We start from the raw sequence: 24,949 nt of genomic DNA, 5'->3' as shown, positions 1-24,949 counted from the left end.
GTATATTTTGACCCTCTTTGCTGTCACAGCTGATCACTTCATGAATTTTTGGCATGGAATTTTCCCATTCTGTTGTCTTACAGGTGTGGAGCCAAGGCACGGTGATATGTTGAATCATGTAGGTGCCCTGGTTCCCTTCCCATTTGGCTCCCCCTGAGCCATGGAAATTGTGTCTGTGGTTGTAACATTAGTGTAATGTGGTGCTGGTGATGGAAAGTGTGCTTGCTATGTGATACAAGAGCCCTCCACAATTTATAGCATAATTACTTGAGCTGGATGAACAGAAACTGAGGGCTCATTCCCCTCCCAAGGCTGGGGGTATCATGAGAAAAAACATGAAAGTAAAAGAGTCTCTTGGTCTGCCCTTCCTCAAGGGCTAATAAAACACTTTAAAAAGCTGCCACCTTCCTATCAATGGATCAGTCTCCTTGGCTTTCTAGGAAATGTTTTGGTACCAGAAAGAGATGCTCATATGCCTGAGCCTCTCCCCTTCAAGACATCTAGTCTTAGTTGTTCATGTGTGAAAAAATTCTTGGAGAATTTTATCTTGCAGTTAAATGTTCTACCTGTGAATCTGATGATTTTTAGTTATTTTTTAAAATTTGATTTGTTTACTAATACTAAAAAAATGTAAGACAGTGGTTTCCTAAGTAGCATGATGGTTTTTTGTTTGCATTGCTTATGAATGTAAGCGAAAAGCCACTTAAGCAGGACTCCAGTCTCCTTGTAGAATAGAGGTCCTGTTTGCATCTCTTCATGCAGCCTTGTAGTAAAATAATTTTATGCTTTCCTTTAGATATTTTTGTTCCTACGTGTGGGCAAGATGAATAGGTCATTAAGATTTCAGCAGCCCTCACAGACCTTGAGAAAAGGAGGAAATTATGGAGATATTGGAGGGAGGTGCTGTGATCTCAATCATGCTGAACTGTTGAGCAGAACCTCCCAGAGAACCTTGTTGATAACCTCCCTTTGCTGGGAAAACAGCTTTGCTGATATTTAGGATATGCACACAACTCTGTCCCATGATCCAGGAGGATAGGGAGGAGGTGAGGGGCAGAGAAAGCTTGTTCCTTGGGCCAGTCAGCCTAATAGCTGGCTCATGGTGTTGTGTGGGTGAGCAATCTTGGTAAAGGAGGATCAAAGGAACAAGATTTTAAGGTCATTGTTGCTGTACCCGCTCCAAGCAACAGCCTTGGCACTGAGTGAGGACGTCTGTTTTCAGGGCCACCTGGGAAATGGCACTGTGTTGTTTTCCCATCCTAGTAGTGGCAGAGCTAGTGGGTACTGGTAGTGGCTTAAATAAACCCTTGCCTGCTTTGGAGATCAGAAGGATTGTGGCATTTCTCATTTAACTCGATTACTCTAGCCTGTGGTTGGTAGGGAGTTTTTGTCTGTTGGACATAATTGTAATTCTCTAAATTTTAAGCTCAGGTAACTAAGGCTGAGTTATAGAAGTCTGTTTTTCAATGTCTTAACTAGGAATAATTTGTATCCAGAGGAAAAATAGTCTAGAAATGTGGGAATTTAGGTGAGATATATAAGTGAAATAATGATTGTGTTGTGTTGGTTAATTTATCTAAGTGCTTTTTACCTTGGAGCTGTGCATGGACTGACCCCCTGGTGGCCTCCAGGCTGACCTCTTTGGTGGGTGCTTGGGATGACATGCAGGGAAGGAATGTTCACTTGATCATTTTGAAGTTTTAGCGTCCCAAGCGTGCATAGCTGAGGCATCATTATGATAAGAATCTTGAAAATTTAAGAAGCACTAAGCAATGTGTTTGTACGGGATGAGCAACTTTAAACGTTCACTTTTTAAGGCAAAATTATTTCCAGAATTTATCTTCTTGACCTGTGGTGTAACTATAACACATAGTTCTAAATATAACATTTTTATAAATGACCATTCCTTTTGCCAGCAATAGGTCTTATACAGTGCATTGCTGTGACACCTGACTTGCTAGAAGTACAAGTTTTTATTAATGGACAGATAAAGTTGTTGTTGCATTGCATCTTGTGGTCACTGCCTCCTGGAGTATTAATACACATAATAATGTTGTTTAATGTGACACATTCTGTTTCACCATATTGACATTTCCATTCTAATGCACTATACCTGTCTGGTGAGGCTACCTTTAATGTGCACCACGAGCATAAAAATCATCAGCAGAAAAGAAAAACAACCCACCTGAAGAAATGATAGCTCGTTTAGTATTGTATTACTTCTGGGAAAGTTTTATTTATATGTGAACAAATGTTGCAGTTTTTCAGAGAGTGCTCCAAACCTCAAAATGCGTTTTGCAACCAGCATAATAAAATGCTGATTGGGCATAGGAAAGGTGCTGTGTCTCCCAGAGGGAAAATTGCTCCTTCTTACTCATTTAGCCTATGGCTGTTCTAAAGGAGATGCAGTCACAGAGCACCAGAGTTGAATTATGCACAGCCCCCACTTAGGGGACTCTCCATTTTTATTAAATTGAATGGAATATCTTCTACATGAAATATGGAGGGAGCAGAGGGGAAGTGTCTAGAGATGCCAGGGGAGTAGAGCTAGAAAGGACCAGGGGGCTTGGGGAATAGGACTCCCAACACAAAGAAGTGCAGTAGAATCTACTGTTTTCATCAGGGAGCAGAGCTCCTTTTCTTGTTGTTCTTTATTTTGCTGTAAAATTTGAGAAAAGAGAGTGGAAAACCAGTGAGATACTCCTTTTTTAGTACTCCTGAAGTCTACTGGGAGAGTTCAATTTACAGCATAAAATTTAATAGACTCCTATTGCATAAGGTAAAAATACCATCCTTAGATATCTTGGAGAAATAAAGTATATGCCAGAGCATTCCTTCATGCTGAGCATCTCTTTTCCCCCTCTGCCCTGTGGGTACTGCTTGTGCACTGCGGTACCAGGATCAACTGGAGCTTCCTTTTGTGCCCAAATCTTTCACATCTTCCTATGGAGCTCCAACAAAGTAAATTCATAAGTTTTTTTCCTTTTTCCCCCCCTTTTTTTTTTGTCCCGAGACAAGTGGTGCTTGTGCTTTGGCAAGAGTAAATAAGAAGTGACATGGTCGGCAGGAGCGGCTCTGAATTGGCCCTTGTCTCCCATTGTGTCCCTTGCCAATTAAAGGTCATGCACAGGGCACAGCAGTGGGGACATGGGGGCTAAGCCTATTGTCCACACATTAATGTTCACTGAGATCAGAAGCAGCTGAAAAATTCGGGGACTAAACCCAGTTTTTGTATGTTGGCAGGGTGATGCTGGGAAAAGAGGCACAGGAGCATTCCTGCCCAAGGGTGCTCTCCAGTCACCAGCACCCAACTCTGCTTGCTTTTTCCCCAAGCTGCTGCTGGCTCTGTTACCTTCCTCTGTGTCTCTTTGGGACAGGCATTCTTGTTGTTGTCACTGTGCAGATGGGATGCTGAAGGTGCTGACATGGTAAGAGCAGATGCACTTCCCAAGAGCGCGTGGCTCCACTGCTTTCTTCCTATGCAGCATTCCTTTGGAGGATGTCAGGGCTTTGAAGGCAGTCCTTGAACCTTAGGACACTCTTGTTGGATGGCCTGTTAGGGTCTCTGTTTTTGATGTGGCAGAACCAAGTGGAGAGATGTTTTTGTAGGGGGATACAGTATGGGTAAATGAAGGTGGTATAGAATGTAATCTTATCCCCTAAAGAGTTGCAGCTGAACCAATTACTAAAAATTAGGAGCAGGCCTGATGTTAACAGGCCACACCTGTAGCAAATAAGAACAGTGTTATAAAACAGTGGATTGGTGGGATCTGGAGTCAGATGGCTGCTGCAAGGACCAGGAACAGTCAGTGCTTAGAGGAGCTGCCTGTGAGAAACGTCGAAGAGGTACAAAACTCTGGTGATATGGAATCCTTGTGCTATAATGGTAATAGACCTCTTGATGTGTAAGACAACATGTTTTTGCTTCAGCATGATGAAATCTCTGTTGAATTTTGGTAAGAGCATAAAAGGGTGGTGTGGAGCAAGTGATGCCCAGTGCAAAAAATCAGTAATAAATGGAGAATTTTGAGCTGGGAGGACCAGCTCTGTTTGGGGGCATCTTCTCCCATGTTTTAGTGGTTGACTTTCTGTCAGGTCCTTTTATTTTCAGTACTTCTGATGTGCTTATTTACCATTCTGTAAATTTTGGAAAGCAAACAGTGAAAACTTTGTTTCTCCATTGCCTTTTTGGAGGCTTAATAGATTAAGACAATGGAAATTAGCAGCTAAAATACAGTCACTGCCATGCTGTGTATCTTTGTCCATAAATTACCATTTGTGAAGGAAAAAGACTGAAGTGGGGTGGATAGGGAAGGATGATAGATCTGGGACTGGAATTAGGAGTTTTCTTAAACAGAGTGTGTCGGAGATCAGACAGCTGCAGAAGCTGAACTGGGTAGCACAAAGAACTTCTGGCCCTGGTGCAGTGAAAGCCAAGGGAGAGATAAACTCAAGGCAAGAGCAGCAGTGAAGACATCATGTCTGGTCACTCTGACCCTCTGATGCTCACTGCTTTGACAAAGGAAGGTGCACCAAGGACTTTACTGGCAAAAGAGATAACAAAAGACATTACTAGTGTGAGAAGAATAATCAGAGGATTGTGTTTCTAAAGGGGACTGGTACAAAGGGGTCAGAGTGGAAAATTTTGTACAGGTGTAGTGACCTTTAACTACTGGTAAACTGTAATAAACTGGCTTTGCTTTGTCAAGCAGAGTCATGTCAGTCAGTCTTCATAAGAATGGAATTGGATAGCAGGCTTCCCTTTGAACTTACAGGATGGGTGAACTCTGACTGTGCTCCCTACATGGGTTAATGCCAGGCTCAGGTGTGATCCCTTAAATTTGTAGCTGAGGTGGAAGAAGTAATGGTGTAAATGTGCCAAGGCAGCAGGATTAATAACAGGTGTTAAACAGTATTTCAGGAGATGTCACTACTCAGAAAACATAAGTCTCCAGCCACCTCAGCCCTGCATTGTTTTGTAGGGGCTTTATTTCATGTTGGGCATGACAATTCGATAGCGGATTTTCTTCACCTTATGTTCTCTAGGCAACTTCTCAATGTGGCTGTCATATCTTGTTATCTTTTTTACCATGAGTCACGTGGTTGAGGTTTTTTTTTTAAATTCTGATGCAGCTCCTAGAATTGGAATATTTAGTACTGATTTCACCATTCATTAAAAAATAAGTTTCAGCAATTATATCTAGCACCCAGTGTCAGCAAAGGTGCACTGAATTTTTTAGAAAGATATGCTGATGAATCCCTCTTGTTCTCTGAGTACTGCCCAGGGGACTAAAGGAGGCCAGGAGCTGAAGATGCTCTTTAGCCATGGGTTTCTGCTCCATTTTTATTGTTCTCTAATCAGTGTTTCCTTGGAGAGACAGGATAAGCTGATGAGGCACCTGTAAAAATTAATGTCAGGGCGACTTTTTCTTCCAGGTCTGAGTAGCATCCCAAGGTGAAAGCCTGGTTCCTTTGAAAGGATTGCCAAAATCACATCGACTGGAGGCAGTCAGTGTAGCAGAAGCAGGTTTTATTGCACTGCTTGCAGCTACAGCATTATAGCAATTGGCAAAAGAGACACCCCAGGTACTATTGACTTTGGCTGCTGCAGTAGGAAGTGCATGATTTAATAAAACAAATGCCTAAATGCAAGGAAAGATAACCAGTGTAATCATCCTGTGCAGGAGTCCTTGATGTTATCCCTATGTGTGTGTCACGGCAGGGTTTTGGTGAAGCTCATCCAGCGAGCAGTGGAGCCTGCAGGAGGTCAGACCCTTGCCAGTCCCTCAGCTGATGATCCCAAGCATGAGAGAGAGGGAAAAGATCTGGATGTGTCCCTGAGTGGGTGTTGGTCCCTCCTCCCCCTGCCCAGGAGAGCTGTCCTTCTGATTTATGGTGCCCGCCTTTGGTTTCAGCATCAGCACTGCTCGCGTCTGCTGTCTTAATTTCTCATGCCTGACAACCTTCACGGGTGAGCTGGCTTTCCACTCCTTGATCCAGAACACTTCTCAGTTTATTGCTCACACAACAGAGTCTTTTAATTGAATTTATATTTGTTTGGATAGCACTTGTCAGTGTGGCATGAATCTTCATCAGGTTCAATTGTCTTTCACCGAGCTCCTATATAATACTCACAGTAAGTCCTCCAAAACTGGAATGCTTCTTCCCCCTTGAGGGGGAAGGAAGCTGCTTTGGAGCATGACTGCCTTTTTCCAATGCCCATCCAGTGCCTTGCACCATCAAGATCTTGTCCCATACTGGGGACCATTAAAAAGGTTGTGATGCTTGGTTGTTTCTTTCTTGTTGTTGTTTGTTTGTTTGGTGGTTTTTTGTTTTTTGTTTTTTTTTTTAATTTAATATTTATTTAAGGTAATTGCAACTGCACTTATTTTGAATATTGGTGAAGTAGTACAGTATTTTTAATACTGCTGAAGAGATATGCCAAGGTATCGTGCTGGAAGCCCTGAGGGGAACGGGTTTGTATGGTCAGGTGCTTCCCCTTTGCACACTGGAGGACCAAAGTCTCCTGTGGAATAAGCAGCTCCCCTTTTGCAGAGTCTGGGTTGAAAGGCCCTAAGACCTTGGGAATTACTGACACAGGAACCGTGGTAGCAGTACTGGAAAAGGGATAAAAGAAACAGTACCGTAGTAATTCAGTTAACAATATGTTCACAGAATGCATTCATAACTCTTCCTACTTGGGGACACAATTTGCTTGGTGTATTATGCCAGTAGAGATAACCCCTAATTCCTTTCGTATCCTGTTTTTGAATCATTTTGTTAAACAAAGGCCTTTGAGTCCTCCTTTGTTGCTGAGAACAAATGGTGAGATTTTGGGGACTGTAGCTACTTTTGTTATTCACAAATTCCAGAGCCTTTCAAAATTCTTCATCATTCACATTCTGGGCTTCACCACACAATCATTCATTATGTCAGCAGCTGCCCGGGGAGTCTCACTTCAGCTCATTCAGCCAAATAATAAGCACTGGGACAACTGCTTCTGCATTAAAATAATAATAAAATAATAAATAGAGGTTCTTGCATGTGAAGAACAATGTTGCCATCTTCTGCTTTTTGACACATGGCTGTGTTGAAGTCAGTGATTGGTTTTGCTCAGTGTCTGTTTTGGAATGAACCTGGCCATTCGGGAAATTATGTTTTTGATGCGACCAAACACTTCAGTTCTGCCCAATTTTTGGTGCTTTTTAAATACGTTTTGTTTCTCAGTTACCTCTTCTGTATTCCATTCATATTGACAGGAGAATTTGGGATGCTCACCTGCCATGCCTTTGCAGGTGTATTAGCATATATGTGTATAGCTGCGGAGATAACACAGCCCAGCAAGCACAAAGTGGTTATTTGTGGTGTGGAAGCAGAATTGCAAATGAGTGACCAGCAGAGCGAATGTGTATCTTTTAGTGCAACTGCTTTGTTTTTTCAAGTGAGTGCATCCAAGAACCTAATAATAATATTAGTGTGAGGCTTCATTCCTTCTCTGTAGTTAGGATAAGGAATGTAATTTTCAGAGTGAGGCAGGGTTATTCCTTCCATCTCCTGTGCAAACAGGGCGCTAGCTGGCTTCCCATGCAGTATGCAAATATCAGCATCCCATCGTGCAAGGTATCTGTGCTGCAATCTGCCTGGTAGCAGACTAATCCAGGATGGCTTTATCCAGATGTCATTCTGTCCCGAAATCTGAAGTGATACACCCTGCCTGTGCCGTTGCCTCATTCATCTCAGTGAAATTTGCATGCTGATTCAGCTGAGCAAAGGGAAGCCGCCTTATGGCTTTTCAGGGATATATAGCTTTCCATACATCAGACAGGCTGTGCATGATGTTGCCACCTTTTGCTGAACTCTTCCCACCTACACAGATGGTACCACATGCAACTGAAACCCACTATTGATTGTGGAAGCAGTTCCGTCTGTTAGAGGAAGTCATTGTTTATGGGAGATAGGTAGAAAAAAATAAACTAGTTCATTTTTATTACTTTTTTTTTTTTTTCCTTTTCTAAATGAGTGTGAGAACTATATGGAAGTGAACAAATGTTCCCAGGGGCTGGTGTTAGCCAATTGTAAGACAAGGTCTGGAAAGGTTTGGTGAAGATTTTCTCTGTGAGCATGAATACACTGTCTGGACACAAGTTTTTTGTCCCGTCCAGCTGGCCTCACTCCTTTTCCTACATACACTGGGCAGCAAAAAATAGAAAGGGAGAAGAAAAGTGTTTAAATTGTATTTGTAGCTGTTGTTCTTCCTGGTGAAGGATACAGAGCTTGTATTTCCAAAGGACGTAATTTGTTTTCAGATATTAGTCCAGCAACAGGAACTCCTTGTACCCTGCCACCTCCTCTGTGCCTTGGACATGAGGGTGTTGCTTTCCAAGGTGGAGCTGAGCTTTGATCTGGGCAGTCTCCACTGTAGCTCACCTCAGCCGTGCTGTGGCCACTCCATATTTATGGTCAAGCCCTGTCTTTGTCTATTTCTTTTTCTTCTATTTTTTCCTGTTTCTTTGGTGGTTTTTGGTTTGGGTTTTCTTTTGAGTAATGGAAAATGTCCTCAGGTGTTGCACCTTTGGTGAAGAGGCTGTGTTTTCTTTTCTCCTTGAAGAGCTGCTAGCTCAAGTGAACCCCCTCTTAGCTGGGTGTTCTGTGGCAGCACAGCTGGCAGTTATTTACATATTACATGTTTTGTTGGCCTTTTTTTGGAGGTGGTGTTGATCTGAGCTTCCTAACCTCTTGTGCAACTCCAAACCCAAACAACAGGCCTTGTGAGCCACATTCCTAACTTGACATGTAGCAAAGTGCCTTATCTTCCCTCCTTCCACACCCCCTACACCCCAATTTGGCTCCCAGCTTTATTCCTTCTATTTCTACACCTCCCTGCTTCATTCTCTTTAGAGGGTGCTCAGCCTATGCTTTCACATAGCTGAAGCATCTCAAAAGGGCATGGTTTTGATGACTTTCAGGTGGCCTGGGCCCCAGCCTCCATGTCCAGCAGCTTCAGCCTGATTATTTGTAAAGTATTTCTTAGTCACTCACTGGCGGCTCCACCTCTTACTCATTTCTCTGCTCAATCTTAACTTTTAGAGTGTTTGTCTAGTTTCTTTGTGTTCATACAGTAAGGTTGGAAATGCCCTTTTTTCCCCTCTGATGCTTGCCAGGAGGAGAGTGAGAGCAGTGCTGTGAGTAATGGCTCTTCTTGGGTGAAGTCAGTGCTGGGCTTCACCAGTGGAGAGAGGCAAAGGGCCCTTCTAGCAGGTCTTTCAGGCAGCATTTATGAACCTACATTAAAAATCCCCTCCTATACTTCCCCAGAATACCCAAGGCATATTGTAAAGTGAGATGGGCTGCAGTCTTCATGACCAAATCTAAATGTGTCTTGCAGTAGAGCTAAATATGCTCAGTAAAGAAAGACATTTAAAAAAAAAAAAAGCAGAGGCAATAGATTCTGATGGGGAAAGTTCCTTTGCAGAATTTGAGTGGCTGGAAAGCTGCCTGGGAGAAAAGAACCTGGGATGCTGGGAGACAGCAGCTGAACACAAGCCAGTGTGTGCCCAAGTGGCCAAGAAGGCTGTGGGCATCCTGGCCTGGATCAGCAGCAGCGTGGCCACCAGGACCAGGGCAGGAATTGTCTGATTGTCTGTCTGTACTTGGCAAAGGTGAAGCTGCACCTCGAGTGCTGTGTCCAGTTCTGGGGCCTTCCCTACAAGAAAGACACTGAGGTGCTGGAGTGTGTCCAGAGAAGGGTGGCAGAACTGGGAAAGGGTCTGGAGCATGACTCTAATGAGGAGCAGCTGGGGGAGCTGGGATTGTTTAGTCTGGAGGAGACCAAGGGGGATCTTATTCCTCTCTAAAATTACCTGAAAGGAGGTTGTATAAAGGTAGGGGGTCTGTCTTTTCTCCCAGGTAACATGTCACAGGACAAGAGGAAATGGCCAGAGGAGGTTTAGATTGCACATCAGGAAAAATCTGTTGGCTGACAGGGTTGTGACTCATTGGAATGGGCTGCCCAGGGAAGCAGTGGAATCTCTATCACCGTAAAAAGTTTAAAAACTGTGTTTATGTGACACTGAGGGACATGGTTTAGTGGTGACTGTGGTGGTTCTAGGTTAATGATTGGACTTACATACATTTTAGAGAACTTTTCATCCTTAATGATTCTATGATTTCCCAATCTTTTTTTTTTTCTTGGGTTACTTTGAGCTTCCTAAAAAGTTGAAGTGATGCCTGTCTGTGCCATAGGTTCCTAGACCGTATCCAGCACCCTGGTGCAGTTTGAGAGCTCTGAGCAGGGCAGAGCCTTGTGTGAACACTGTCTGCATGCTGAGGTGTGTTCCATCTCCCTTTTCAAAGTCGGGAATGCAGCCTGGACGGGAAGGGTGAGGCCTCATCCCCTTCATCTGCTTTACTCAGTTCAGCTGCTGGGGCCCTCTTCGCAAAATTAAACAGAAGTCTGAGAAGAAGCATAATTACATCTTTATGCAATACCTACACAAGTTATGCAGAGGCTGTGAGGACAAGCATCATTTCTGCTGGCCTGCCCTCTTGGCAAGCACTTTGCTTTTTGTACATGCTTTTGGGACACTTCTGTCTGGGTCAAGATGAATCACTCTCTGAATTCCCCTGACTCTATTTACTCAATCTCTGCTGCCTATAGAAGGAGCCTGGTGAGTATTTAGGCTGCTGATGGCTCCATTTTAGCCACCAGCCTTTGAGCAGCTGAATCTTTTGTTTAAGACTCATTAGCCTGGAAAGTGCTGGGAAATGATGGTCTGGATGCCGGGAACCCCTGCAGCTGTGCCACCCCAGGAGGGGGACAGGCAGGTAGGCATGGGGGCTGCAGCCTCTCCCTTCTCTTCCAGTGGGCAACTCCTCCTGAAGCCTGTACCCCAAAACCTACCTGTCCATCAGGTCATTTAAGTAGGATTCTCCATTTGCCCTCTAAGGGTCCCTGCTGTGGTGTTCTGAGCAACTCTTGGTCCTTGAGGGGGTCTGGGGCTACAAAGATGTGTTGTGTCAGACTGGCAAAGTATCAAGCTGCAACAACATTCCCATGAATTAAACTTATTATGAGTGTGGGAGCAAATAGCTTATCTTGCAGTCTCATTACTAGAATGGATATGCCATAAGCATTCCAGAAATACACTCTTTAAAGATATATAAAGAAGACTGTGTAAAAATCCATATCTGTTCAGTTACAGTGTGATGCAACAGCTATGCTTTCAATGCCAGCAAGCTGGGAGCTGCTGGAGAAATGGTTGAACCTGGGGCAGGGCTGGCAGCACGTTCTCTGGGTTTCCTGCACTCCAGCATCCCTTTTCCCTGACAAAGGCAGCAGCTGTTCCTGCTGTACACAGATGTGGCAAAGTCCTCCAGGAAGGGGAGAGCTGCCACTCTGCCGTAGGAGCAGCTGCTCTTAAATGGTTATTTTCCTCTGTGATTTCCCCCAGCTCTGAGTCTCAGTGATATCTCCTCATATGGTGCCTGCCTCCTCCAGCTCTCAGAGCACTTCTTGCATGTCAGGGAGGCATTTCTAGTTGCTTCTCCTTTGGAAGAGGTAAGAGCTGAAGGCCTTGCTTCTATTTTTGGAAGACTCTCTGCAGTGTATCCAGATTAATTTGGCCGTAGTGTGCTTGGTGACCCATCAAACCAGGTTATCCTCCTCTGAACAGCCCCTCCAAACTCAAACTCTGATGTCTCTAGATCTCCTGTATCTGATGCATTTTGATTTTTTCAGTCCATGAGTTTTCATGTAATTCAGAGAAAATTCTTTCAATCTTGTATTTTGCACTTTACTTGCCCAAATCACTTGTTTTTCCTTTTACCTACCTTGCATCTAGATACCAGCAGAGTTAAGAAGTACCAGTTTGACTTTTTGACTTTTGCAATTTGTTCATATGAACTTTTAACCTTTTTTTGCTTTCCTGCATCTGCTTTGACATTGGATCTCTATGTGCCTTCCATGCCGCAGCCAGGGCTGAGAAACTTCGCCATAGTGTAGGTGTGGATTGAGCTCTCCCATATTTCTGCTTCTTTGCTCTTAGGAAGTCCTTTTTCTCTGGCACAACTGGTGGTCTTTGCTAGCTTGTTTCATTCAGGAAGGAAAGGGACACTTCTGTTAGTATCTTTGCTAATCTGGCATCTTGGATATAATTTTCTTTTGACTTTTCTTTTGAGCACTATTTTGAAATACCACCTCGTGTACCATGATCTAGAAACTGCCTGGCAGGAGTTGTACTTTCAGGTGGCAACCCCCTACTTTTGTGGGGCCTGCACCTTTGCCATGTTCACATTCAAGTACCTGAGCTCACTCTTTTTATCAATATTTTTAGAGGTACTGTTCCTCTCTCCAGTATCCTTCTGCTGACCATGAGGTTATCTTCCCAGGTGGAAGATTTTTTTTTTTTTCAGAGAGGAAGTAATTTTCTGGAGAAAAAGTCCTTATTTTTTAAATAAGTTTGGGGGAAGGATAATTGTCTCACTTTCTCTAAAACGTCCTCATAGTCTTTTATTGTTGCAGATTCACAAAATGCTTCAATGTGCATAATCATCTTTCAGTAATCAAGGAGTAAATGAGTCATTATTTGGGTTAATGTATTTTAAACGCTAGAAAAGCAGGTTTGCCTTTTTGCATCCTGTAGCTCTGTTGAACTCCTGTGCAAATTTAAGAGCTTGATCAATCTTCTTTCATTGTCAACTATTTGCATTCAAGCACTTGTTTATTTTTTTAAGCAAAGGACAAAACTGAGCTAAAACCTTGAGCAGACTTTTTTTCTTAGACCAGAGTGTATGAGCTTTGACCATAAATCACTAGGAAGGCATTTTAGTTCAACTTTCTGTCTGTTTTCCTCAACAGAGCACAATAATGGCGATTTTAGCTTTGTCAGTACTCTTGGTTTGACCACATTCCTGCTGATTTGTTGATGGTCACCCGTGAGCTCAGAATGTCCTCAGTCAGTGCTGGATGACCCTTTGCTGAGACCTGGCTCCTTAGACTGCTCTTAACCTGTTGGTTTGAGTTGCTTCTAAAGCTGTGTGTGATCTCTGTGAGCTGCAGGTACCCTGAAAAGATGCTGTGTGTCTGTTCTCAAGGACAAAAACCATTTCTGAAAATGGTCTATGTGCATTTGGCCAAATGAGAAAATAGCACTCTGGTGGTGGTCTCAAATCAGGCTAATGAGAGAGGAAGTAAAATTTAAACATATAGATTTCAAAGGAGCAAACCCATGCCACTCTTGCAGTCCGGGGCACTTAACATCTTTCCATTTAACCTGCAGACCTTTGTGGCCATATTTATTTAATCTGCTGACATCCAGGGACGGATGTACTGACAGGGACTCCGTGATGTTAAGCTTTGCAATCAGTCCTGTCTCCTGCCCTGAGGAGATGCTGGAGGCACATCCCCTCTGTTGGGTTGTGTGGCTTTCTGGCATCTCTCATGCCGAGGAGAAGATGCCATGTTTGGCCATATCTGTGCCATCCCCTGCCTCTTGCCACGTTTCCTGATGGTGTAGATCTGATGGTTTTCTCCCCCAGTCTCAGTGAAGGCAGTTAATGCTAGTGGAAGGCTCAGTCAGAGCTTAGCAGCCCCTGGTTTATCATCCATAATACTTAGAATAATGTGACAGCGAGGGCAAGGATGAGAGCTCTGGAAGAGCTGCTCAATCTGAGTGTGCGGCTGGGTCGGGGTGTGACCTCCTCTGTGCACAGCAGCATGTAGGACACACACCCTGCCTGTCAATAACCAAACTGGTTCTGTGTCCTGACTTTGGTAATAAATCTCTCTGAGGGGTGGTTGCTCCAAATGCTCCCTGTTGGCCTGCATTCCTGGTGGAGGCTATGTCTGGAATCACCCCCTACCCTTTCAAGCTACTGATAGTTCTTTTACTTCTGATTGCAGCATTAAGCTGGAGTGAAATAATTTTGCAAATCCTGTGCATCGCCACTAGCACGTCTATAGTACTACCAGGCAAGGTGTATTTTCAGTTGTGATAAGCTTTCTAAATGCAAACAAAGCAAGCAGCAAATTCTTCCTTTCAGCTGTAATAGTATTTTTATTTGTGTGACTTTGTGTGTGTCAGGAGAAATAGTTTCCTTTTCTTCTACTTAGTGCAAAAAAGTTGGGAATATGTAAGGTAGTTTAATGCAGATGTCAAAAACTACTATAGGGGAGTAAAGTGGTCACAAAACAACAATATATGAGGTCTTTGGAAAAGAAGGAGAGCCCAAGCGGCAGTGTGTTTGAAAGGAAACCTGCACAGGATAAATTCCTCAGTATAAATCCTTTCTGAATTACTATTCTTGCAGTTAGTGGCTTTGTTTAATATCAGATTGCCTTCATCTTGTGGGCTCCTGCAACTGGAGTTTATCAGGATTGAGTGACATGAAAGTGTTTGCATATTCAAAAATTAGTCATTTTAAGACTTCCCAGTGGGACTTTTAACTATGCTTAGTCTGCTTATCCATTCAAATCCACTGCTAGCTACAGTGTTTTAAAATCATAACTGCATCTGAATTTCACCATGAAATAAAATATTGTAAGTGAGGACACATGTTAGCAATCAACACGAGGTCTTTCAAATGAGCCCTTGTGCTGCAGGACGGGAGGCTGTTTCCAGGGAAGTATTGACAGACCCTTGATCAGTTGAAGCCCGGGGCACTGAAATCCATCAGTAGGCACAGAGGTTAACGCAGAACAGGTTTTGGAGGTGCTCAGTGCTCCTCGGCCATGGACCAGATTGTTTCTGTATCTCAGCCCTAGCTGGCTGAGCTTCATCAGACTAGCTGTAAATCATGTCATGGGGAAGGTGCAGAGGTAACAGCCAGAAGAAGAATCTGTTGAATTGTGTGTGTGGAGCAATCACGGCTTTTTCGCAATCTCCACGTGCCCCCGAGTGCTGACATCTTGACTGGCAGTAAATTCTTCATGTAGAAACAGGAGTTGTGTTGGATTGTTTGTCTTATCTCAGTCCTTTTCATTTTCATGCAAGCTTTGGCCAGTCTGCAGGATTATTGATTGAATTTGTTCAATTAGCAGAGACTTTCATGTTACAGAAACGAAAATTCATATTTTTAAAATTTATTGCCAGGTAGCTGCAATGTCCAACTGTGGATCAACTTTTCAGGAGATAAGAAACAAAGTTGAGTGGCATGGCTCAGTGATTTTCCAGCAGACTCTTGTGAGTCACACTTCTTAGATGTCCAGCTTTTTTAAAATACAAGATTTTATTTTTAAAGGACAAATGTGCAGTATTTAAACAAAATATTCTGATGGCAAATTGTTGTGCACACTGAAAGTAGTTGTTTTTGAGACAAGCAAGTAGATAACTAAAGATGCTTGTTATAGTAAGAAGCAGAAGAATCCAAATATTTGATCCATTACAATACAAGGGGGAAGCCCTAGGAAAGTGCTGCCCAATAACACCGAGCACTGCAGAATGGAGGAGCTGAAAATAAAGGCACAGGAATATCTTCCTAAAAAGCTGGTGTAGTTGGCTGAGGTTAGAATAGTACAAGAACATTCTCTGTTATTTGTGAGGGCAGAGGGCAACTTGTAAAAATAGCAGGTAAATTTCTTATTTAATATTTTAATGAATTCTGTGATTTGTAAAGCCCTAGGCCATGTTTATATATATATATGTATATATGCGTGTATAGATTTATTAAATTGAAATTATTTTTTCTTCTAAGTTACTGAAATTCCTTAATTCATTTGGCATGCCTTGGCCACTACAACAGCAGAATAATAAGAGACCTGTGATCCTGGTGTGAGCACATTATGCTCTACTGTATAGCAGCCTGCATTGCCTAGCAGTACTCTTATCTTCTTCTCCTTTAAGGCAATGCAATTTAACTTTGCAGGCCCTGTCATCCAGCAGTAATTTTCTGTCACTGCAGGATACCAATCCCCTGTTTGCAGCTCAGATGCATTTTAGCACTTCACCCTGTTAGAACACATCATTGTTTGAGGGCTTATGTAGATGAGGGATCTGTAAGCTGAATCTCTTAAAACTGAACTCACTGTCTTGTTTCAAGCATTCAGCACTATTTTTTACCCTAGTTACTTCATTTTGGTCCTTGACTTACATTTGCTTTTTGACAGGTTGAAGAATAGGCAAAAGGAAAAAAGACCCAAAACCGTCCTCTGACATCTCCCTATTTTTAATTCCTGTTGCTAGTTCTTGTCTTACAGCTAGGTTTGCATGGGATCATTTAATGTAGTTTTCCCTAGACCACTGTTGTATTTCTTTACCCATTCATGACCAAATTAGGTTTGATTTTATATTTAACTTAAGACTAAGGGGAATAAGGCTGTAGAAAAAACAAAAAAGACTCCAGAACTGTTAAAAGTAAAAAAAAAAAAAGTAAGTTTTGCAAATAGGAGGACTTAATTGCCTTACAGAACATAAGAAGAAAACATAAAATGAGAGAGTAAAGGGAAACCGTTGGATCTTATGCAGAACATTGAAATGCTCCATGTGTGTCAGCTTCTGCTTTTTGTGTGTGGATGCGGGAAGTCAACCCAGTAGAGCTGCTGACTTGTGAAGGATTGGGATTTAACCTGCTCTGGCTGTGAGTTTCTCTTGGTTTTTTATTTTCTGTGTAAGGCTTGAGTATAGACTGGTGGAGAAGTTTGGGAATTTGTCCTTCCTTGCTGCACCACAGCTTGTTACAGCGCAGTGGTATTCAATGACTTTGTAAGCAATTTGGTGGCTGCTAAATTCACTTTTCCTGTGATTCAATGTGATTTCTAGATTACCCATTTTCAAATTTCTCATCCTTCTTAAAAGACACACTGTATTACTGTTCTTTGAGCCCTGTGGAAATATTCAAGTAGGTTCTATAAATAATAGATGAGTAAGAAAAATCTTTGTTAAAAAAAGTCAAGAATTCCTGATCTCTACAAGATTGAGCTCTCTACCCTTGCACACTTGAAAAAAAAACCACCCTAAGAAGCTGTAACTTTTCAGTGCAAACAGACCAAGTCCCACACTTGTTCCTGATTCTCAGTTTCTCCCCCTGCAAGTAAAACACATGTTTTGTCCAGCTCAAAGCCCTCTGCTTCCAAACTGGCTTGTGAGTTGCTGCATTTGCATAGACATTGCAAATTCTCTCATCCAGAAGGTGCCTGTGGAGATTTGGGAGCACCTGTTCAAGGCTCCATGTCTGGTTTTGCCCCAATGACTCTCTCCCTTCCCTGTGTCAGTGATGCTGAATCCCAGCATCCTCCTGAGGAATGCAACCAGGCACTGGGGCCTGGAGGAGCAAGGGAGAAAACTACTTTTGGTGCAGGTTTTCTCTAAGTGAAAGCTGTTTTCCTGAGAACTGGTACTTGGCAGAGAGGCCATTGCAGCTGTATGTCCTAAAATGGGCCCTGACTTCCTTTTCTTTGCCACAGAGCTGGATCAAGCCCCTGTTCCTCTTTGAATGCTCTGCACAACTGGTGATCTTGTAATATACATGACAGTGAGCATAACTGGGAAAGGAATCCCTTCTCAAGCACCTTTTTCTTTCTTTGACTATTTTTAGGATATATTGTATTTCCTTACCTCCTTGTTTTTTTGGGTTTTTTTTCTTAAAGGCATGAAAAGCCAGAAGTGTCCAGCAATGCTTGGCAGCATGGGGATTTTCAGGGAGCATGGCATCACTAGGTGTTTCCTGTTTGCAAAGATCGTGGTGGTGTGGGGTCAGAGCTGGAAGTTGTGGTATCTGGCACTGTAGTTCCTCTTCCTATGGGTGGAGGTGGGAAACATTGCACTGCTGGGGGTTGGGGCACCTGCAGCAGGAAGGGTTGTCATTACCTGCCTCAGAGAATTTTGATTAAGGAGAAAAGAGATCAAAGGAAGAGCTGTTTGAGCAAGTTGTCTTTTTGTTTTTTTAATGTGAAATCACATTCACTGAAATAAATTTGGGGTGGAGGGATCAAATGGTAATTTTAATGATGCATCAAAAAGGTAACGATGAAGCATAGTTCCTCAGGCTCCATTTCATCATAGCCTGTATCTTTAAAACCACAGGCTTCAGGGGGCAGAGATTGTAGCATCTATCTGTTTAGGCTTTTATTTGACATGGTTGGGTAGGCTATTGAATCCTTACTCCCTGCCTTTAGCTTAGCTGTGTACTATATGTTCTCCACAATACCTCAAGCTGAAAATTGATCTCTGATCAATACAGTGTGATGATTCAAACCACTCCCGTAATCAGCACCGCTCGTTGAATGAAATTCGTCGTGGGAGGCCTGATTATTGTCTCCACCAAGACTAACCCTACTGAAAGGGCTATCAGACTGTCTGAATTTGGACACTTTGGACAACTGCCATCAGGAGTTATCTGTGATTCCAGAAAGGGCTAAATTGAGCAGAGATGAAGTGCTGGTGTTTATTGATATCCTTTAAAAAAAAAAAACTACTTTTTTCTTTCACTCCTCCTGACTGGGTAGAACAGGGGCAGGTTTAGCTACATGTTCTAGCTCCTGAGATAGCATTGCTGCAGTGATTATGTATCTTTTTTGACCCCATGTCAAATTGTCTACAGCACACACTGGAAGATTCCAGGTATGCTTTTTAAGGAAAGACCTTTTGTCAAAAATGCTGAGTTGTGTAAAAGAGCCTCATGGTCCTCTTGGGTATATGCTGTGGACCAAGTAGAACAAAAAGTTGCCACAGATGAGGCTGAGCACTTAGCAGTTTGTGTATCAGCCTCAATACAGAAGTTCTTGATCTGCTGGAACAGGAAAGAGGAACTGCAGCCTTCAAGTAAGTGCCTGGTTAAAGGTATTCACCATGCCAGTGATTTCCATTAGGTTATTTCATGGTGTACCTTTATCTTACATTATGAAGCTTTCTGGTGCTGTATCCGCAAAAGGGATGTACTATACCAGCACATTGAGTGTAGTAGCAGCTAATCATATTTAAACATGTGGTACTTGCTTAGAGAATGCTGTTTATTTCTCCTATGCTGTGTTCAGGAGTACAGAAGGTGGGTTGGATTTTTTTCTCCCCTTAGCAGTGTAGAAAATGTCAGTAGTGCTGGTGTGACCTGTATTGGGAAACCCCATTTCATTCTACAGGAGCACATGCCATTGATCTTTATTAAAAATGTATTCAAAATAGCAATAATGAATGAAGTGTAAATACCATGGCTGCATTTACTTCATGGAGTGTTCTTAAAGCTAGTGTGGATTAGGGCATGCCGAGCTTTAATTGTGGAAAACCAAAGGGTGAAACTGCACCACTGTGCACTGTTCCCTTACTGCACAGAGAGCTTTATGCAGTAACAGTGCATGGTCCAGGCTTGCTAATAGCACAGTTTGTCTTCCCAGTGACAACTCCTCTGCCTCTGACTTGAGGACCTGGACTGAAATCTTAATCTCACTGCAAAGCTCTCATTGACGTGTATGGACTTTGCTTCAGCTCCATTTGATGGAGCGCAGTGGAAGCTTTAAAAGCACTCGGGCCAAAGTCTCTTCACCAGGGGCATTGTGCCTGTTTGTCACCAGATAACCCTGTGTCTTTTAATAGAGTTAAAGCTTCGTGGGCAGGCTCTGCCCTTGTTTAATGCCATGGCATTGTTCCCATTGGCTTCAAAAGGAGGAGGCACTTAGACTGGGACTCTCAAAGGCCCTTAGGACCCTGAGTCCCATTCATTTCCTGATTTCAGTGGGACTTAGAGTTCTAAATCCCTTTGTGAATCCAAGCCATAATGCTCTACTGTCTAGGCACAAGTATTAACAAGAGTTGTCTCTTTATCCTCTTAGCATGGTAAGCCTGGAAAGTGGAGCTGTGTGTTATCTTCCCTGTGCTCCTGAAATAGGCTGAGAATATGTGTAGCTGTTTAAATAAGGAAGTTATCTTCTTATTTGAGTCTGGATTATCATCTCCTCCAGAAAAATAAAAATAAACAAGTCTGGGTGACCAAGCTTCTTTTTGAGCTGAAACTCTGCAGGATAGGTGCTAGGGTGGAGAATGGGTAACGTGAGTGAAGGGGGAAAGGTACATCATTGCTTTAAACCCTTTCTGTCCTTCTCTCAAGCAGCTTGGTTCCTTGGGATGTGCACGAAAATCATCTATGTGACAAACCCTTTCCATTCTGGCAGCCATGAAGAAGAGCCCTGTGCCATAGTATCCACAAGCACTTGGTACTCAGAATCTGTGGGGAAGCTAGGTACTCATTAGTGGGGCCATAAAAAGCAAACCTTCAGTAAGAAACCTTTGTAAGAGCCTCTTACAGCCACTCTTTCAATGCCAAATGAGTTTTTTGTATCTGCTTGCTTATTTCTAAATCTATTGATAATTGGCTCGGTGTTCGGCTGATGCAAATTAGCATAGTGCCACCAAAATCAGGTCACTGCCTGTGTTGATTTAAGTTGTCTGAGGAGCTGATACAGACTCTCTGGTTCTTCTGGTGTTAAACATCTTTCCTTCTGTAGCCCTCTTCTTCCATTCAAGAGCAGTGTGAGTCTAGAAATGATTTTTGAGTAAAAGAAAAAGCTATATGATGTGTTGTGTCAAAAGTAAATATGTATAGGCTTACAGAGGATCTAATGATTAGTTGTTGGCATATATTCTTGATAGATTAGGAATCCTTATCCCATTGATGAGTCAACTCTTAGCCTCTGTGATAAATAGCTGGGATTGACAGAGAAGGAAAATGATGAGGTATATTCTCTTTGCTATGATGATCCTGAGAAGCAAGGAAAAATCCTTTCACCAAAGTGTATAAAACACCCAGTTGATCTACAGTTAGTGCAGGGAACAGCTACAGAGATGCCACTCAAATCCTTTTACTGTAAAGTGTTTTTGCAGCAGGTAAGGCTTTAACTTTACTGATTTTGGGTCAATTTTCAAATCCCTGAACTATCAGGACTCACCATCCTCCACTGTTCCAGAGAGTAATGGGATATTAATAGTTGTGCAAGTTAATGGGAATAGAGAACATTGCATTTAGGGGCCAGGGGTGACAATGCTGCTGGGCTTCATTCTGCTCTTCCCCTAGCCAGCCATCCTGCTGAGCCAGGATCAGCTTTTCCAGGGAGCACTACAATGTTGAGTTTCTTTCTCCTTCTGTTGTGGATCACTGTGCTATTAGTGGCTTGTGCCGCCTTTTTCTCTACAAATGGAGCTTTTCCTATTTTTAGGTAATTTTGCTACAAATGAATGAACCTCAAGTGGGGACAGAGTTTTGTAACTGGGGAGATCTTGATTAGTTGTCACAAGATTTTGCGTCCCTCAAGGGATGTGTATTCCTCTGCACTTGGTGTCTCTTTCACTATGTCTCGTATCATTTGGGTCTGAAGATCCTGAGAGAGGCTCAGAGCGCAGCTCTGAAACATTCATTTTTCACAGGGTGTTCAGAAGGATTTCCCTGCTGAATTCCCAACTCATGGTAGCATTCCAGGAGGATGCAGGAAGTGCCTAAGCACAGCATTTAGCAGTGCTGGCCAGACATCAGAGCGGCGAGGGCTGGCCTTGCAGTGGATTCCAGATTGCAATTCAGGTGACCTGTGCTTGCACGCCATTGATTTTTCATCTGACCTTGCAAAAGGGGCATGACCTCCTCCTCCCCTGCTTGGCCACCTGCACCGCAGGGACAGCACCACTGCCTCTTTCATGGTCTTTGTCCTCACACTTACTGAATGTATATTGTTCAGGGCAGAAGGGCTTTTACTTTACCTGTGTGCAGTACTTAGCGGGCTGGAGCTTAAGACTCCACTGGGATTTTTGGGTACTCTGGTAGTAGTAAAATAATGAATGATAGCTCACGTGCCACTTTGCTTTGTATCACTATTGCCATCCTGACCCTTTCCTGCCTGTACAGTTCCCATATTGGCTTTGAAACGGTCTCCTGTGACTGTCAGTCTCTGCAACGATTGATGGGTAATGTGTAACTTACTCCACTAATGGGCATTTTGCATTTTTACTTCATTACTGTCTGCAGGTGCCTTGATTTGGGAACAGTCCCAGTCTGTAAACTCATTATTTGCTGAAGCTATGTTAAAAATTTAATGGAGTAGCAAAAAACCTAACCTGGCATGCCCTTGAGAAGTTTGAGGTGTTATTCCACCATCAGGAGCCATTGTTGAAGCTTCCACAAACTTTGTTGCATCCTGGCTTGAACAGATATACTGGAACAAAATGCCAAAATGTTTGCTTGAAAGTCTGCAATTAGGCTTGCTGGGGAATGCTTGTAGAACATATTAGACTGAGTGGCTCTTAAATAATCTTCTTAAAAGCAAATTCATCTGGTTCTTTGCTTTCTCTAAAATTGCCAGTTACCATGACCAACAGGGCTCCAGTGACTCTCAGGAATGTATCATCTGTAAAAGGGATTGGAGATTAATAAACAGTGTTTTATAATTTGGTATAATAGCTAAAACACATGCTTGCTTTGTGGGAAGTTGGCAATGAAAGGGATGTACAGTTTCCAGTGGCCACAGGTGCTGCTGTGCATTGGGGAGGCAGCACATTGCCCTTTCTTGGCACTTGGGCAAATTCCTCAGCTCTTCTCTCCATGACTTTGATGGTGAGGCCAGAGCAAAGAGCAGGGCATGGCTGGGTATTGCCTGGGGCACCAGGGACCTTCCACTCAGGACAGGAGGAAGGGTCATGGTCCCTTTGAAGAGAAAATTGTATCCTTATCTTTTGTGGTTTCCCTGGGTGGCAGCTTATCTGATAACGAGGGATTCAGAGATACCTGTTTAATCCCAGGGTCTAAAGGATGAAGCTTTTCTTTTCTGAATTAGCATAAAAGGAAAAAAAAATGAGATGCCTTCTGCATGTCGTATTTGACTTTCACTGGCAGCTTCTGTTTCTCCAACTGTTGGTTGCTAAAACGTGTGTTTGTTGTGGGTGGAAAGCAGGGTAGTAAACACATGAACCTCTCCAAACATCAAGAAAATTTGGTGTCTCCCCCCACTCCCTATTTTGAATCACAGATTTTTCTTTAACTCCTTGCAAATAATGTGAAAATCCATGTTGTATGCCTGTGAAGGATAAGTGTAACCGTAAGATCCTGTGAGCTTAAGCTTAAAATCTTCATGTTTCATACTTAGAATGGTACTTTGCGACATACCTTTCTGTAATTTTATTTTTAAAGTAGATGTTCCTATTCTTCCTTCTCCTGGAATTAAGTGTCTTTGTCATAATGATCAAGGTAATTCCAATAAGAAAAAAATCACATGAATTTTAAAAATGATTGAAATTCATGCTTTCTTTCTTTTTTTCACCCTGCCCCATGGAAACAATTATAAATGTTTGAGAAAGTGTGTGGTTAGGCAGGTCAAATTATCCTTCAGCAAGGATTTTAATGTTTTGAATCTTGCTCTAATACCCCTGTGTCGGAATGTTGGAGTCTTAAATTTACTGATTTTTTTTTTGTCACTTCATTTTCTGGCTACAGGAAGCAAGTGCAGCCCTCAAAGGGCAGGAGCAGAGAGGGCTCTGTAAGCACAGGACAAGTCAGCCAGGATGCTGCGTGCCTGTTCAGTGTGCAGGGCTTGTGCTGTGACAGGCAAAGGCACCAAAAAACAGCATTCTTGGTGCATCCTTGCTGATGCTCCGCACTTTGGCTGTCCTTTTTTTCCTGGAGCATGAAGAACTTGCGTGTGGCCATGCCTTGTGTTCCATGCTGTGCCACCCTCAGCAGCTCTGCTGCTGCCTCTCATTCCTGAGTGCTAGCTGAAGCACTTCCTTGTGGCACTGCATCGAGGAGGCTTCTAGCAAGGTGCTCATCATTTCATGGTGCCCCTTCTTGGGCAAGGACATGAGGTAGCCAGACCCCTTCCAGATCTGTTGGAAATCCTGTAGGAAAAATGGTGGAATTTCTACCCTTGGTGGAAAATTGTCTGGAATCACCTGCTGTAGCAGATGAACATCATTGTCCTGCTCTCAATTCTTACTGTAACTTCTTTTTATTAAGATCTGAATACAAAAACCAACTTAGATGGTTATAAGATGTTACTGTGCAGTTTATTTCTCCTAACCTACTAGAGTGTATCCTTGCCCAAGGCAACACAACATGCTGTTGGATTGTCAGAGTGGAGTTGTACCAAACATGAAAAAGAAAGGAAAAATAAAAACCTCTTAATTTTGTTCTGGCCTTAAATGCAGCAAGATGGTGAAGAAATCCAGTGTAAACCTTTAGGCAGTCTGTGCCTTTATTGCAGCCCTTGAAAATAATCCAGTAAGCACGCAAAAAGCATAATTTGGAGTGAATAGTGAAATACTGTGTTTCTCTTTAGTCAGCGCTCTGCAGCCTTCAAAGATAGGTTAAGTGTCTGGCAAGAAGGAGGATGTGTGTAGTGTATAGTCAAAGGGCCATGCTTTATCCTTAAAGTGACCTGATTGCCTAATTATTATTTTTTCCCAACCAGCTGCAGTTGTAAATGCCGCCTAAATGTGGACTGGAAGGGTTGCTGTCTGGTTTTGCATGGCTTGCTTTGTGTTTCTCCTCTGTTCTTCAAAGATTTGCTGTTTGTGGCTCTGTGTTTTCCTCCTGGAATCACAGAAAAAACCCCAAACCAAATAGTTTTATCAGGGTATGAGAACCTCAGTGTCAAATTGCAGACTTGGAAGTAGAATATTTAAAATATTTTCTGATTTAATTTTTTAGAATAGTACCTGTCAAGTCAACAGTTCATCCTTTTAAAAAGCCTTATGTTTCCTAGTCCTAAGACCATGGTGTGTCAGTTGTTCTGAATATACATGCGTGCACACACACACACACATATATATGCATCTAAATATGTGTATATATATATATGTATATTCACTAGGAAATTTAAGTAAATCAGGTAAGTAATCATGTCTCCTCTTTTCTGGAATCATTCCCTCTCAGCAAGCCTAACCGGCTCAGCAGGAGAGGGTAAATCCTTTCTGAAACACTTCCTGAGAGCCAAATGCTCAAGAACTTGAAGAAAGCCTGAAATCAGTGCACTGTGGGGACCTCAACC

At 42.7% G+C, this 24,949-nt stretch overlaps 1 protein-coding gene across 25 annotated transcripts in view; it reads left to right on the top strand.

Moving 5' to 3' along the window:
• The window catches only part of ADGRL3 (adhesion G protein-coupled receptor L3), a 498,089-nt gene that overhangs the window by 53,594 nt on the left and 419,546 nt on the right, over positions 1–24,949 (top strand). Inside the window, exon 1 of one of the 25 annotated variants that reach the window (XM_064711117.1) lies at positions 5,953–5,971. The exons of the other annotated variants lie outside the window; for them this stretch is intronic. The gene's annotated coding sequence lies outside the window, so the exon portion shown is untranslated. Of the gene's footprint in view, positions 1–5,952; positions 5,972–24,949 lie in introns of those variants that run through there. 25 annotated transcript variants of the gene reach the window in all.

The sequence above is a fragment of the Zonotrichia leucophrys genome, chromosome 4 (assembly GCF_028769735.1).
Source record: "Zonotrichia leucophrys gambelii isolate GWCS_2022_RI chromosome 4, RI_Zleu_2.0, whole genome shotgun sequence".
In the NCBI taxonomy this organism is placed as follows: Eukaryota; Metazoa; Chordata; class Aves; order Passeriformes; family Passerellidae; genus Zonotrichia; species Zonotrichia leucophrys.
The sequence above is the reverse complement of the archived record's forward strand: the minus strand, read 5'-3'. Positions and strand labels throughout refer to the sequence as shown.